The 16,323-nt window shown below is 38.2% G+C and overlaps 1 protein-coding gene across 1 annotated transcript in view; it reads right to left on the reverse strand.

The window, feature by feature from the left end:
- The window catches only part of ANKFN1 (ankyrin repeat and fibronectin type III domain containing 1), a 319,561-nt gene that overhangs the window by 217,569 nt on the left and 85,669 nt on the right, over positions 1 to 16,323 (reverse strand). The window contains exon 2 of the mRNA XM_046677042.1: positions 9,335 to 9,375. The gene's annotated coding sequence lies outside the window, so the exon portion shown is untranslated. The remainder of the gene's footprint in view (positions 1 to 9,334; positions 9,376 to 16,323) is intronic.

A 16,323-nucleotide genomic window follows, 5' to 3' on the forward strand; every position in this document is an offset into this window, starting at 1 on the left:
TTTAGGTTTAAGAAAGTGATGTAGAAAAAGTTAATGCAGATTAAGCAAAAGGGAATGCTTGTGTCTATAGCTGTCATATTGCAAATAGTACAGAAACTTGAGGAAATATTGTATGGTATTAAAAAACTATTATCCGATTTAGTAAAGAAGTTACTCAAATTATTGATGAATGAGTGGACCTGTTGTCATACAGGTCATATTCATACAGCTTTGTTGTTTCACTTTTGTCTTGCTCATTAACATAAACAAAAATATCAACAACATTTATATGTAAATTACATTTATTCATCAATTGAAGCTACAGATTGGCTATAGATAGAAGAGTTCAGCAAAAATCAATGAAAGCATTCTGTGAGAATTAGTTGGCTATATGGAATTTACAATAAATTATTACATATTTTATTATTATTTGTAAGTTGTATGCTGCATATCCATTATATCAGTAAGATTTATTTTATATAAATTTATATTGTATATTTATATATGTATAAATAATTTTTTTCCAGAGGCAGCCTGGAAGGGTCACATGGAAATTACATAGGAAATGGAATTGTTGGAGACAGAAAATAATAGACTAGCAGTTTATTAATCCTAGAAAATTGGGCATGATTAGGAGAGAAGAGGTAAACAAGGATAAAAGCAGCCCAAGCTAGGAAGGTCACACTTAGTGAACTATAATATAATGCCTCAAAATCACCAACCATTACCAACACAGTGTAAAATTCATCTGATTCTTAGTTTGTAAAGGGCACTGATATCGATCTAAAGATAACTCTCTGTCAGGATGTTGGAAAGCTGACTGTATCTGATTTTGTTGAGTGATTTCATAAAAGCATTTATTGAACATCTGGTTGTTTAACAGAATGTCACAGACATTTCAGGAGAGACAAAGATGAATAAAACATAATTCTACCTTTGAGGAGCTTAAAATCCAGATACTCACTGCTTTTATCAATCTCTTGAATGAAGTCAAGAGGCAAATCAAGTATGTCCCAAAACTGGGACAGGATTTAAAATCATTCAAATTCAAAAAGCTCCTAATAGTTTCCATTGATATTCTGAAACTAGTAAGTGTCACAGGGATAAATGTAGGGTTTGCATAGTATTCAAAACCAAGCGCATAACTACAAGACTGGAAAAAAAATCTGCTTTTATAGCAGCTTTTATGTAACATATCTAGAGGTTTTAGGATTAACCTCAGGACTAAAGTGCTATTAAAATGTGTGATGTGCTCTTAGGTAATAGAAATAACATGTTCAGATCGGGAGCTTTTTTCTTTTTGGAGCTCTGCAATGTCAGCCATCTTGGCAGTTTTCTTTTTAGGTCGGGCTATAACATTTTAAGAGGGACGCTGAAAAATGCGAATATCATATGAAGAATGGCTAAAGGAACTGGGGACCCAGATAAGGAAGATTCAGAGAGTATGTGGGACCAGATTGCAAAATATTTGGAGGGTTGTCATGTGGAAGAAGGAGTCAAATTCTGAGCTGCTCCAGAAGGCAAAACCAGCACAAATCACCTGAAGGTTATCTCAGGTTAGCAAAAGGAAGATCCCAGTGTTGAGTTATTAAAAAATGTATTGCGCTTCCATGGGCTCTTGGGCTCGGGTGTTGAACTGCATCATGTTGAAAGCTTCTTCTTAAATTAAAATCTCATGATTTTTCTTTCTTTTTTTTGAGGAAGATTAGCCCTGAGCTATCATTGGCCACCAATCCTCCTCTTTTTGCTGAGGAAGATTGGCCCTGAGCTAAGGTCTGTTCCCATCTTCCTCTACTTTATATGTGGGATGCCTGCCACAGCATGGCTTGCTAAGCGGTACGTACGTCCACACCTGGGATCTGAACCAGTGAACCGGGGGCTGCTGAAGCGGAGCACTCGAACTTAAGTGCTGTGTCACCAGGCTGGTCCCCAAATCTCATGATTTTTAGTGGCATAACATAAACAATTCCCTAAACCTTTAGAACACATACACAGGAAGAAGATCATATTTTCCCCAAATATGCAAAAACTATGCAATTAACATGTGAGCAGCAATTATCTTTATATTCCTCTTAGAAGCAAAAGAAGTAGTGACATTTAGGTCATGAAAAGAGAAGAAATAAGTGGCCTGTGCAATTGCCCTTGTGCATAGAAAGCCTGTGAACTGTGAGCATAAATCCTGGGAATCTACTGAGTGGAGAACAGGGGGCTGTTTTGATATAAAGAATTGAACAGAGAAGGAATACAAGGTTTACGCTAGATGCAACTTTAAATCTTTCAGTGCAATGCCTAGCAGGCATAAAAAAGCAAACACAAGTCGGCAAAGCCTTTGCAGAGGTGGAATAGAAACAGAACCAATTACTCTCCCAAGATACACGCTACATCCGTGAGAGCCTCTGCAGTGCACGCTACAGACTGCCCTCTGCAAAGAGCATTCAGCTTTGGGGAAGAGGAAGAAAACACAACCAGAACAAGGAGGAAAGTTCTAGCACATGGATCTTTTAATTTACACAAACCCAAATTGATGTAATTGGCAAGTGGACACCTAGAGATGGAGTATTTCAAGAGAATCCCACCAAGGCCAGAAGGGGCCAAAGGAGCCAGTAGAAGAGATGCTCTAGGCTTGCTGAATACAGGAAAAGAAGAAGAGATTGAGATTGCAATCCAGACTAAGCTCAGTGGAGAGTCAAGAATAGTTAAGGGGACAAACCTTTGCCTCACCAACGAAAACCCCAGATAAAGTCCCAACCATGCCACGCAGTTTATTAAAAGTTGTTTCTCCCCCACTAACCAATGGCTTCCACTAGTCTCAAACATTCCTTCTGACTTATTTCATTAACATTTCCTTCTTTTTCTGGAGTGGTCAGAGCCCCAGGGACTCTCTTTCTCTCCTCTCCCTCCCCCCAACCAGTGGGGCATTGAATGAGTGCCAGAGTGTTGTCTGTGTAAAGAGAAATTGCAAAACCACAAATTGCAGAAAATCGTTACTGCCAAAAATCGAAAGGAACACAATATCACCCTGCCTCTTAAAAAGCAATTGTGCATTTTACAGGCCTCTGGATAATTCAGGTTTGTTTGGCAACTTTCTCACCCATACCACCCAGAAGACAGTTCTCTCCCACCAGAGGCCGTGGTCTCAAAGAATATGTGTAGTTGTAAAGAAGCAAAAAATGTAGGTGCAAGTTGTTCCGGGGGCTTGATTTGGCCCAATATGGTTCTATTTTCTCCTTTTGTGCAGTATTGATTTTAAGGCCCAAAGTTTGTCCCCTGAGTCCCAGGGACTCCCACTAAAACAGAGAGAGCTTCCAATAATCTAATAAGAATCCCTTAAAGATACAAAGCATTTTTTCATCGTAAATCTTCTGGAAACATTATCTTATGAGATTATCACAACAATCTTTTGATGGACGCAGGAAAAATGTTTTCTTCTCCTCCTCCCACTCATAATAAAGATACTTAGAAACTGAGGGTTAACTAACGTTCTAAAAATCACGCCACTGCTGACGGAGTGATCTGGGACTCAGACGTGAGCCTTCTGGTTTTTAGTCCTGAGTTCCTTCCATCACCTGCCCTCTTTCTCCAAGGGAGCATATATTCCTGACTTGGCTAAGGCTCTCCTCGATCGGTGGGGTTGGAATTTTACGTGGCCCATACACATTCCAGGTCCTTTACTTGGAGAGCCTCCTGCCATTCACTGTGGATCAAGGCTTGTCTGAATGGAGGCCTGATTAGGTCATTTTCCATTTGTATTGGTTGTATAATACAATCATCATTAAGACATAATGCCAACTCCAGAGGGGCTGATCCAGTCTGGCTGCCAAAATGAACCCGAGTCCCAATTGCTTGGTGACTTTAATATGTTTCCGTGACTCCATGGGTCAGACCAGCTTTGTGCCAGTTGCTCGGAGATGACGTGGGGAGGTGTGTAAACCCATTTTCTCTGGGTGGTGTAAAATCCTAGTGAAAATTTACTACTCAGAACATTTACTAATAAAATAGGTCACCAAGCACTTTGTTCTTGAGAAAAAATGTGAAAATAAAGCAATTGCAAATTGATCTCTCTAAGGCAAAATTGCTAGCCTTTTTTCCTCCCCAGTTGGGAAGGTAAAATGAGCTTTCAACTGAAATTTTGATAAAGAGATCATGAGGTAATAGTCATCTATGTGTTTTTAGTTGCATATTTGCCTATAATGCCTTAAAATGCTGTCTTAAATTGCCCTTCATCTAATTTTCACCATGAACATATACCAATGATTTTTCAGTATTTAACACTAAATCATTTAAAAGCAATGGTAAACCTAAATAGGCAGAAACAGTGTGACAAATGAGCTACCAAATAAGAATATGCAGGAAAGTAAATGTAGATGGCTTCCCCTGAACAGCATTCTACATTCAGAAGAGAGAACACTAGTCACAAGTTAACATTTGTACAAATAAAATAATCATGATAGCACATGAAAAGGAGACTGCTCGTAAGATCTAACACGATTTTATTGGTAAAAGCTGTTTAAAACTTTCATAACATGGAGGTGTCTTGATAACGCCACGAAGATCAAAGCAGTATAACACAGAGGTTGACATTTTAAAAAATTCCAGTGGATGCATAATACTTTGACGTAAAATTTGCATGGTTTGAAGGGTAAACACTTCTGTGCTAAGGTTTGACTATTTGGGGGAATAGCAGTGGGATCAATTTATTCAAGAGAGCAAACAAAAAGCATCATCCAGGGAAGTGAGAAAAACTATTTTTTATTGTACTTCAGCTAAATATATCATTTTCTCAGGGACTGAATGATTTAAAAGTGAATTTATCAGAACTTGAATAATATGTATAATTCAAGTGAGACCTCTGGATTCTTATGGGTCCAAGAATGTCTAGTTAAATGCTCCTGTGACTGCTGAGATGCATCCTCCATTGGAAATCCTGAATGAATCAGGAGCTGAGAGTTGATGTACACTTCTTGGTTTACATGGCTCAACCTTCTACCATTTGGTTGTCAATCTCTTGCTTACTTCTCTGTAGTGACAGGCAACTCACTGCCTTTTGAGCTACTTTTAAATATCTAGAGTCTTTATTTTGAATCCACATCTATCTCCTGTTTTTTGAAATAAGGTATTATCAAATTATTGTAATGACAAAACATTCATTTTTTTTGGTTACAATTGTTATAAACTTCATTTTATTAAAAGAGAAAAAAGAAATATTAGCATCCTAATTGCCAAAGGCAAAACTCTAAAATACTCTGAACTCCCAGTTGGGACCTGGTGTAATTTTATTTGGTCTTTTAGAGTAAAGGGGGTTGGTTATTTGGGTATGGACACAGGGTGTACCAAGAGTAAAGAAACATAATACACAGGAGATTCGTTCTAGAAAGATCACTGGTTTACAGAGTGGCTGTAATGCAGTACACACAGGAAAGAATTGCTAAGGGAACTACTGTGCTGTCAGATGTGAAACAGTCTGTGACCATGAGGAGCAACTGAGCAGAGACTAATAAATTAGTCAGCCATTTGAGGGAACTTGAATATTCAAATGTTTTGTGTCACATGGTCATAATGTGTAAAACAACATTGCCCCATTGACTCCTTCTCACTTTTCTCTAGCTTTTGAGATGCAGTATAGTCACAGCCACAATCAGGTTCAATCTGCTTCCCAAGTGGTTTATAAAATGCTCCACAATGCTACACAGCAATAGTGTGAAATGTTACATTCAAATGGAGGCTGTATTTGTTGAGCCAAACTTTAAAAATTCAGCAGCATAGCAAGACCCAACAATATGCTGCCCCCAGGAAACACATCTCAGCTCTAAAGACAAACATAGGCTTATAGAGCACTCTATCCAAAAATAGCAGAATGTACATTCTTCTCAAGTGCACATGGAACATTCTCAAGGATAGACCGTATATTGTGAAACAAGGCAAATCTCAATAAATTTAAGAAGATCCAAACCATATCTACTATCTTTTCCAACCATAAAGCTATGAAACTAGAAATCAACCACAAGAAAAAAGCTTTGAAAGGAACAAAAATGTGGAGAATAAACAACATGCTACTGAACAACCAATGGCTCATCGAAGAAATAAGGGAGAAATAAAAAAATATTTAGAGATAAATGAGAATGAAAACACACCATACCAACTCATATAGGATGCAGCAAAAGCTGTCCTAAGAGGGCAATTTATAGCAATACAGGCCCATGTGAACAAATAAGAAAAAGCTCAAATAAACAATCTTAATTACACCTAACAAAAGTAGAAAAAGAAGAACAAAGAAAGCCCAAATTCAGCAGAAGGAGGGAAATAAATAAAATTAGAGCATAAATAAATGAAACAAAAAAGACTGTAGAAAGGATCAATGAACCAATGAACTGAATCTTTGAGAAGATAAACAAAATTGACAAACCTTTAGGTAGACTCACTAAGAAAAAAGAGAGAAGACTCAAATAAAACTAGAAATGAAAGAGGAGAAATTACAATGGATACCACAGAAATACAAAAGATTATAAGAGAATATTATGAAAAACTGTGTACCAACAAACTGGACAATCTAGAAGAAATGGATAAATTCTTAGATTCTTACAACCTCCCAAAACTGAGTCAAGAAGAAATAGAGAATCTGAATAGACCAATCACAAGTAAAGAGATTGAAACAGTAATCAAAAACCTCCCCCAAAATAAAACTCCAGGACTAGATGGCTTCTCTGGAGAATTCTACCAAACATTCAAAGAAGATTTATTACCTATTCTTCTCAAACTATTCCAAAAAATTGGGGAAGACAGAAATATTCCTAACACATTACACAAGGCCAACATCACCCTGATACCAAAGCCAGACAAGGACAACACAAAGAAGGAAAATTACAGGCCAATATTGCTGATGAACATAGATGCAAAAATCCTCAACAAAATATTGGCAAACAGAATACAGCAATAGATTAAAAAGATCATACACCGTGATCAAGTGGGATTCATACCAGGGACAAAGGGATGGTTCACCATCCACAAGTCAGTCAATATGATACACCACATTAACAAAATGAAGAACAAAAACCACATGATAATCTCCATAGATGCAGAGAAAGCATTTGACAAGATCCAACATCCATCCGTGATAAAAACTCTCAATAAAATGCATATAGAAGGAAAGTACCTCAACATGATAAAAGACCATATTTGACAAACCCACAGCCAGCATCATACTCACTGGGGAAAAACTGAAAGCCATCCCTCTGAGAACAGGAACAAGACAAGGATGCCCACTTTCACCACTCTTATTCAACATAGTACTAGAGGTTTTGGCCAGAGCAATTAGACAAGAAAAAGAAATAAATGGAATCCAAATAGGCACTGAAGAAGTGAAACTCTTGCTGTTTGCAGATGACATGATTTTATATATAGAAAACCCTAAAGAATCCATTGGAAAACTATTAGAAATAATCAACAACTACAGCAAAGTTGCAGGGTACAAAGTCAACTTACAAAAATCAGTGGCATTTCTGTAATAATAACGAACTAACAGAACAAGAACTCAAGAATGCAATCCCATTTACAAACACAACAAAAAGAATAAAATATTTAGGAATAAATTTAACCAAGGAGGTGAAAGACCTATACAAAGGAAACTATAAGACATTACTCTAAGAAATCGATAATGACACAAAGAAATGGAAAGATATTCCATGCACGTGGATTGGAAGAATAAACGTAGTTAAAATGTCCATACTACCTAAATCAATCTACAGATTCAACGCAATCCCAATTAGAATCCCAATGACATTCTTCACAGAAATAGAACAAAGAATCTTAAAATTCATATGGGGCAACAAAAGACCCCGAATAGCCAAAGCAATCCTGAGAAACAAGAACAAACCTGGTGGCATTGCAATCCCTGACTTCAAAACATATTATAAAGCTATAGTAATTAAAACAGCATGGTACTGGTACAAGAACAGTCACACATATCAATGGGACAGAATTGAAAACCCAGAAATAAAACCACACACCCATGGACAGCTAATCTTTGATAAAGGAACCAAGAACATACAATGGAGAAAGGAAAGCCTCTTCAATAAATGGTTCTGGATAAATTGGACAGCCACATGCAAAAGAATGAAACTAGACCATTATGTTTCCCCATACACAAATAGACTTAAAATGGATCAAAGACTTGAAGGTAAGACCTGAAACCATAAAAGTTTTGGAAGAATATATAGGCAGTACACTCTTTGACATCAGACTTAAAAGGATCTTTTCGAATACCATGTCTACTCAGACAAGGGAAACAAAAGAAAAAATAAACAAGTGGGACTTCATCAGACTAAAGAGCTTCTGGAAGGCAAAAGAAACCAAGATCAAAATGAAAAAACAACTCATCAACTAGGAGAAAATATTTGCAAATCATATAGCCAATAAGGGGTTAATCTCTGTAATATATAAAGAGCTCACACAAAAGAACTACAAAATACAAACAGCCCAATCAAAAAGTGGGCAGAGGATATAAACAGACATTTTTCCAAAGAAGATAGACAGATGGGCAATAGGCACAAGAAAAGATGCTCAACATCACTAATGATCAGAGAAATGCAAATCAAAACTACACTTACATACCATCTTAAGCCCATTAGAATGGCTATAATCACCAAGACAAAAAACAACAAATGTTGAGAGGTTGCAGAGAAAAGGGAAACCTCATACACTGCTGGTGGGAATGCAAACTGGCGCAGCCACTGTGGAAAACAGTATAGAGATTTCTCAAAAAATTGAAAATAGAAATACTGTATGACCCAGCTATCCCACTACTGGGTATTTATCCAAGGAACTTGAAATCAACAATACAAAGAAACTTATGCACCCTTATGTTCATTGCAGCATTATTCACAATAGCCAAGACATGGAAGCAACCCAAGTGCCCATTGACTGATGACTGGATAAAGAAGATGTGGTATATATATACAATGGAATACTACTCAGCCATAAAATATACAAAATCGTCCCATTTGCAACCACATGGATGGACCTTGAGGACATTATGCTAAGCTAAATAAGCCAGACAGAGGAAGACAAACACAGTATGATTTCACTCATATGTGGAATATAAACAAACTTATGGACAAAGAGAGCAAATTATTGGTTACCAGGGGGAAGTGGGGTGGAGGGTGGGCACAGGGGGTGAAGGGGCACACGTATATGGTGTGTGACAAATATTAATGTACAACTGAAATTTCATGATGTTATAAGCTATTGTGACCACAATAAAAAAAGATGCAGCAATGTGAGGTGGGAGACTGAAAGACGAGGAGTTTTTAGGAATTATAGCCAAGAAGTAGACACCATTTCAAGGAAGACATGTACTTACATTTTGCTGCAAGCGAAATGCCTGTCTTTAAAGGGTAGCGTCTGAAACAAAGAGAAAAAAGTCTGTTAGAAAAAATTGTACAGTGATCAATCCAAAATGAAAAAGGCATTGAATTGCCTTTGAAGGTACAGACAGCAACTGAAAAAATGATAAGCCTAGAGATGAAAAAATTGTTATTGGGAAACTCTTCTTGGAGGTACAGGATGCTGTAGGCCACAAAGAAAATACCTAAGTGAACTGCCATGTCCCATTGCATGCTCAACTCCTTCCCCCAAACACCCTAGAATTTCGAGATCACTTGATGCTCATTCTGTCTCCCAGGTCTGACCCCAGAGAGAGGAAACATGAAGAGGCTGGTTGCCTAGTTCAATGGCTTAGACTCATCATTCTCTTGCTGCTGATTCATACTGACATTGTACCTTGTTCTCATAGGCCCAGTTCTGACACATTGTTCCATTAAATTAAACTCCTAAAAATTATGATTTTCTCAATTCGTGCTTATTAGGGTAAGTGCACAAGTTTTCTTTTCCAAGAAATAAAAAGCTGTTCTGAGGAGTAGTGAAGAGGATTGAAATTAATGCCAGGTTTCTCTTTATTCAAGACGGCAGTGAAAGGAGAGAAACAATTAGACTGTGCCTATGCTTGGCAGGAGTTTGCCAATTGTGCAGGCAATTTGTCCAGTGTGGCAGCCCACCAGACAATTCAGCTTGCTTCCAAATCCATTTTTTTTTTTTGGATCTATTGTGGTTATATCCAAATGGGTACTTTTTAGGGTGGTAGGTTTAATTGGGGGTGGGAGGTAACTTCCCGTGATTGATATGAGTTATCTGCATTCTGAGATTCAAGTGGTTCCAGGTCATCTCCCAGACTGAGGGCTCAAGTCATGGTGTCCTCACACCTACAGAACGATCTTGCCACACAACCCACATTGGTCTGGAGAAGTTGGATTAGTCACTTCAGTGAGCAATGTTTTTCCAAGCTCTTCCTTTTTAGTAATAGTGTGACTTTGGCAAATGATTCAATGCTCTGGGATTGATAGAAATAATAATATTGGCAATTTTAAAGAATTGTTGTGAGGGTTAAATAAGATAATACATGTAAAATAGTAACATAAGGCTAGCCCATAGTAGGGACTTGATAAATGTTACCTGGTGTTTTTACTGTTGTTGTTATTATTGTTATCAGAAGGCTAATTTGGAAAACCAAATTTAGAAGATACGATAAGTCCATGAAACTGGGGCTAGGAAGGCAGCTATGGATGGGGTCTTGCATGGGTAAGATGTCTTCACTCTTGGCAATCAAAGCTGTACCATTGTCCCAAATTTCTCTCCCAGGTAGCTTTCCTCAACTCTGCTGAGTATAATTCTAGTTAGATCAACATCCACACTGCAAAGTCCCTAAGTGTTTTAGCAAGCCAACTAATTCCTCATTTACCATCCATGGAGATGGTTGGGGTTGGGGCTCCTAGACCGACAAATTGCCAAAATATTGAACTACTTGGCCCGGGAAGAATAGGGATAAATCTTTCAGAGTTCTTTATGCAAGGTAGGTACTTAATGCATTTTTATTGAGCTGAGTTTTTATGATGGATTCTATGGTGTGACTCAGCAAGAGGTCACATGCATGTGTCACTGAATGGAAGAAATCAGGAACAGTTCTGTGACATACAACACTCCCCCCTCCAAATCCCCCACCTCCAAACAAAAAAGTATATTCAAAATTCCTCTGAAACTGTGTACCCTTCAGCTTCTTTGGGCAATTTGTTGCTAGGAAATAAATTTAGCACGCTCTCACCTACTGAGAAAAGTTTTTACTCCTGCTTCAGATAACAGGTTCTTCTTTAGCTACAAAAATATTCACAAAGAGAACTGTCTGTTACTTCAAGAATTCATTGGACAAGAGCTCTTCATTTGGGCAACAATTTCACAGCAATATCATTGATTACTTTGAAAACTACTATTCAGAGCTGTCCTTGAGACTTAATTATCCAGCTACCTAATGCAGTGGCACTGGTCATTTTTCTTGGGGTACAAAATAAATAAAGCAACTAAAAACACTGTGGTGGTGAGGTTTTATAGACCATAGAGGAACATAAAAACTCGCCTTTGCTTTTCTAAGTTTCCACATTAGAAAAAGAAAAACCTAAATTCTTAAAGAAGAAAAAGCCCTTAAAATTATCAGTTAATTCATTCGCTAAATGTTTATTGAGTGCCTGGTATGTGCAGGACACTGTGCTAGGCCCTAATCATGCATTCCCTGCTTCATGATAACATCTATCTGGTTGAAGAGACGACTAGACAGTTTGGAGGCATCACATGATGATATAATGCAAAATGACAAGGTGGTCGGTGAGGAGGGAAGGTGGTCTTTGATGATCCAATCTAGAAAGAGAAATCAGGGAAATCTAATTGGGAAAGTCTTGGGATAATATCTGAAGAAAAATTCATCTTTTATAAGAATATCAGCAAACGTTGCCAAGTGCTTGATGCATCAGGAACGGTCCTCAGTGCTTTTCCATGCATGGATTCACTGATTACTCATAACAACCCTAGAGAGGTGCTATTCTTACCCCAGGTAGGAGTTAAGAAGGCAAATGGGGAGTGTGGAGCACACAAGGCAAAGGGACATCTTCAAGGGCATGGACCTGGCAGGAGGAACTGGCTCCTTTGAGGGACTGAGAGACTAAAACCACCATTTGCCTTATTTTGCACACCTTCAGCAAAGTCCACTCTTCCACTATGTAGGGGTCTTTAAGGGATCCTGGATGGGGCTCTTCTGATATCAGCCCGGGATGACTTTAGTTATGGAAGCCTAGCCTCTCTGCTCCCACCTCAGTGAGGGAGGGGGGTATTTCTTGGCTCTCTGCCCTGTACCATGCCCACCCATCCTCAGAAGATGTGCAGGGCCAGCAGTTACCATCCTTGGGTCATGGTATCACATGGGCCTGATTCAGTATCCAAGTCCACATGGAATGGACCTTTGCCAAAGCCCTTGGATACCTTCATTGGTCTCCTTGTTAGGAATATAGTCTCCTACACTCCAGCGATCACTGGGATCTGTCAACTGATGGTCCTAGAGCAGCCGATCTCTGGGCCAAAGTGTTCAACTAGAGGATTCTCTGCACAACCCATCTATTTCAACTTATCACCCTGATTCCTGTGGCTGATCCATCTGGTTATGATCTGTAACCTACAATTGACACCCATCTAAAAAATAGACTACTTAGTAATTTCTGAGTGTTCTATGCTGATTGAAGTGTCTGGCTTGAGTTGTCTGCTACTTAATATTTTTATGATATGCAAAAAGTTGCATCAGGGGGCTGGCTGGTGGCGCAGTGGTTAAGTGTGCACGTTCCGCTTCAGCGGCCCCAGGTTTGCCGGTTTGGATCCCGGGTGCGGACATGGCACCGCTTGGCAAGCCATGCTGTGGCAGGCTTCCCACATATAAAGTAGAGGAAGATGGGCATTAGTTCAGGGCTAATCTTCCTCAAAAAAAAAAAAAAAAAGGTCGCATCAATGCAAGTATAACTGTTTGTATAATGTAACATATGGAGTCAAATCTCTTATACACTTATCCCTCTCTCTAATATATAATCAGCTAGTTCCCATATGTCCAAGATTATAAACTCTTGAGATGTATCGGCTGCCACTTTCTTATTCTGAATATTGAATGAATTCCGCTTTATGTTAATTTAACTTATTTGCTTAATGCTGTAGTAGGAGTACTTATTCTCTGTTCCATGTATTCTCATGAGTGCTGGGAACCAATAGTTTTTTTAATTACCTGGAAAATTAATTTAAGAATAAACCAATGCAGGTTTTATTTAAGGTAGAATATGCCAATTATCAGATAATAATAATAATCTGTGAATGGTCGATCTCCTCCTCACTTTGATCAAGTGTTTTTTAATACCTGAGACTATGCTTCAATAAATGGTGCTGGGAAAACTGGACAGCCACATGCAAAAGAATGAAGGTAGACCACTATCTCACGCCATACACAAAAATAAACTCAAAATGGATCAAAGACTTGAAGATATGTCCTGAAACTCTAAAACTCCTGGAAGATAATATCGGTAGTACACTCTGTGACATCAGACTAAAAAGGATCTTTTCAAATACCATGTCCTCTCAGACAAGGGAAACAAAAGAAAAAATAAACAAGTGGGAATTCATCAGACTAAAGAGCTTCTACAAGGCAAAAGAAACTAGCTGAAAACAAAGAGACAACCCACCAATTGGGAGAAAATATTTGCAAATCATATATCTGACAAGGGATTAATCTCCATAATATATAAGAAAACTCACACAACGGAACAATGAAAAAGCAAACAACCCGATCAAAAAATGGGCAGAGGAGATGAACACACATTTTTCCAAAGAAGATATACGGATGGCCAATAAACACATGAAAATATGTTCAACATCATTAATCATCAGGGAAATGCAAATCAAAACTACAGTAAGATACCACCTTACCCCTGTTAAGATGGCTATAATCACTAAGACTAAAAATAACAAGTGTTGGAAAGGGTGTGGAGAGAAGGGAACCCTCGTACATTGCTGGTGGGAATGGAAACTGGTGCAGCCACTATGGAAAACAGTATGGAGATTCCTCAAAAAGCTAAAAATAGAACTACCATATGATCCACTATCCCACCACGGGGTATCTACCCAAATAACTTGAAATCAACAATCCAAAGTAACATATGCACCCCTATGTTCATTGCAGCACTATTCTTAATAGCCAAGACATGGAAGCAACCCAAGTGTCCATTGACCAATGATTGGATAAAGAAGATGTGGTGTATATATATACAATGGAACACTGCTCAGCCAGAAAAAAAGACAAATTCATCCCATTTGCAATAACGTGGAAGGACCTAGAGGGAATTATGCAAAGCAAAATAAGCCAGTCTGAGAAAGACAAACACCAGACGATTTCACTCATATGTGGAATATAAACAAGTATGGGGACAAAAAAAACAGTTCAGTGGTTACCAGGGGAAGGGGGGTGGGGGGTCAGCACAGGCGGTGAAGGGGAGCACTTACGTGGTGACAGTCAAGAAATAATGTACGACTGAAATCTTATGAGCTCAATAAAAAATAATTGATGTAATGAAAACATGCAATTACAAATAGTGTGTCCATCAATAAAAATTGGGGAAGACACACACACACACACACAAAAACCCCCAAAAACCAAACCTGAGACTATGTGCTGCACGCACAGGGATCTGGTGTTGAGAGTTCGAGGGCCTCTACCTGTGGCTCCCCCTCCGGGGAGAGGCAATGGTATCAGAGGGCCAGGAGTTTCAGTCTTAGTTCTTCCACCAACTTCCAGTATGACCTCTAGCCAGCCATTTAACCTTATGTCTTTTATGCTTAGGAAAGCACATATATAAACCTTTATTTATCTCAATGCCTTTGTCTATAAGATGGAAATAAGAGTGACACTTGCCCCTCTCCTAAGATTGTTGTGCTAATACTTGGCAGAGACCGTGTCCATTCTAAGTGCTTAACATCTGATAGTTATGATTGTCTTTATTGAGTTCCAACTGAAACATTACTGCACAAAGAATTGCACTTTCCGTTTGGATCAAAATATTCTGCACCAGTTCCTTAAGTGGTTAGAAAATATGCCATCTCCAGCCTCTTTTGTCTCTGAGTTTGGGTCTTGATTTGCTCCGAAGTGGTCTCTTCTTAAAAAGTCTTAGTAGATTGGTTTTTCATGATTATTAATGATTTTGCTCACAGTGCCTTGTTAATGTTTTTGCCGCTAGTGTTTCATGAGTTTTATACACCTTTCCAGTCGCTTCTCTTACGGCATCAGCATTCACTGTTGTCATTTTTCGGTCTTGACCCTGGCCTCTGCTGACACTTTTGCTTCATCCTGTTTACTTATAAATGCCTTCTTGTGTTTTGATATCTTTCTAGCTTTTAAGCAGTTAAAAAAAATTAATGAAATAAGCAATTTGCTTAAAAAAAGTTTGGAAAATACAAAAGAGCACTAAAATAAAGTAAAAGAGTTCACAACCTCACAGATTTATTCTGAAGTATGTAAAGAAGTGAATGTCTTCACTTCAGCGGCTGACACTCCAGCCCCGTTTCCCAGAGGGAATAACTGTCAATGTGTATGAAGGTATCATTCTAAATTGTTTTTTATGCTTATGAAAGCAAACAGACATACATAAACATTTCTACATGTGTACATATACTATTAAAATTTTTTTCAACTAAAACAGGGTCATGCCGTAGAATTCTCTATAATATGCTTTTATTCTCTTAATAGTATTTTTGGGGATGTACATTCTGAGTCACTATATACAGATCTGCTCATTTGTTTTAGTGGCTAAATAGGAATCCATTTATGGACATGCCCTAATTTATCTAACTAATCCCATACTGATGAACATTTAGGTTGCTGCAATGAGAAAGCATTTTGAATGTTTGTTTTTAGACTCATGTTCTTTTACGTAGGATAGTTCTTAGAATTGTGAATACTTTATAATAGATACATGCAGCTTAGTATTAGTTGGAGAGTCCAAATTACTCTTCAAGAAGGTTGAACCTATTTACCTTCTACCAACAATACGACATTTCCTCCATGTGTAGCTTTCACTTTGCACTCATAATTTCTATTTCTTTGAGGTTTTTTTTCTATGTGATAATTCTTCCATCTGAGCTTCAAGATACTTAATTCAGTTTTCAACAATGTTTTCTGAGTTCTAAGAACTCCTTCATTTTCTCAGATTGCTCCTTTGTAATAACTTCTCTAGTCTCCCTAGGAATTTACATTATTTTCTTTTAGAGTTCTTTCAATTTCTTCCTTTAATGATATTTCACAGAGAGCCACCTGTTCTAATTATGTTGTTTTTTCCTCCTTCAAGCTGCTGGGTCACGTTTAATGCTTTGTACGTTTTCTCTCCCCCCTGTTATTTGTCTGCACACATCCAGATCTCCTGACCCCTGGGGAGGATGTGTACTCAG

The sequence above is a fragment of the Equus quagga genome, chromosome 11 (assembly GCF_021613505.1).
Source record: "Equus quagga isolate Etosha38 chromosome 11, UCLA_HA_Equagga_1.0, whole genome shotgun sequence".
Taxonomy (NCBI): Eukaryota; Metazoa; Chordata; class Mammalia; order Perissodactyla; family Equidae; genus Equus; species Equus quagga.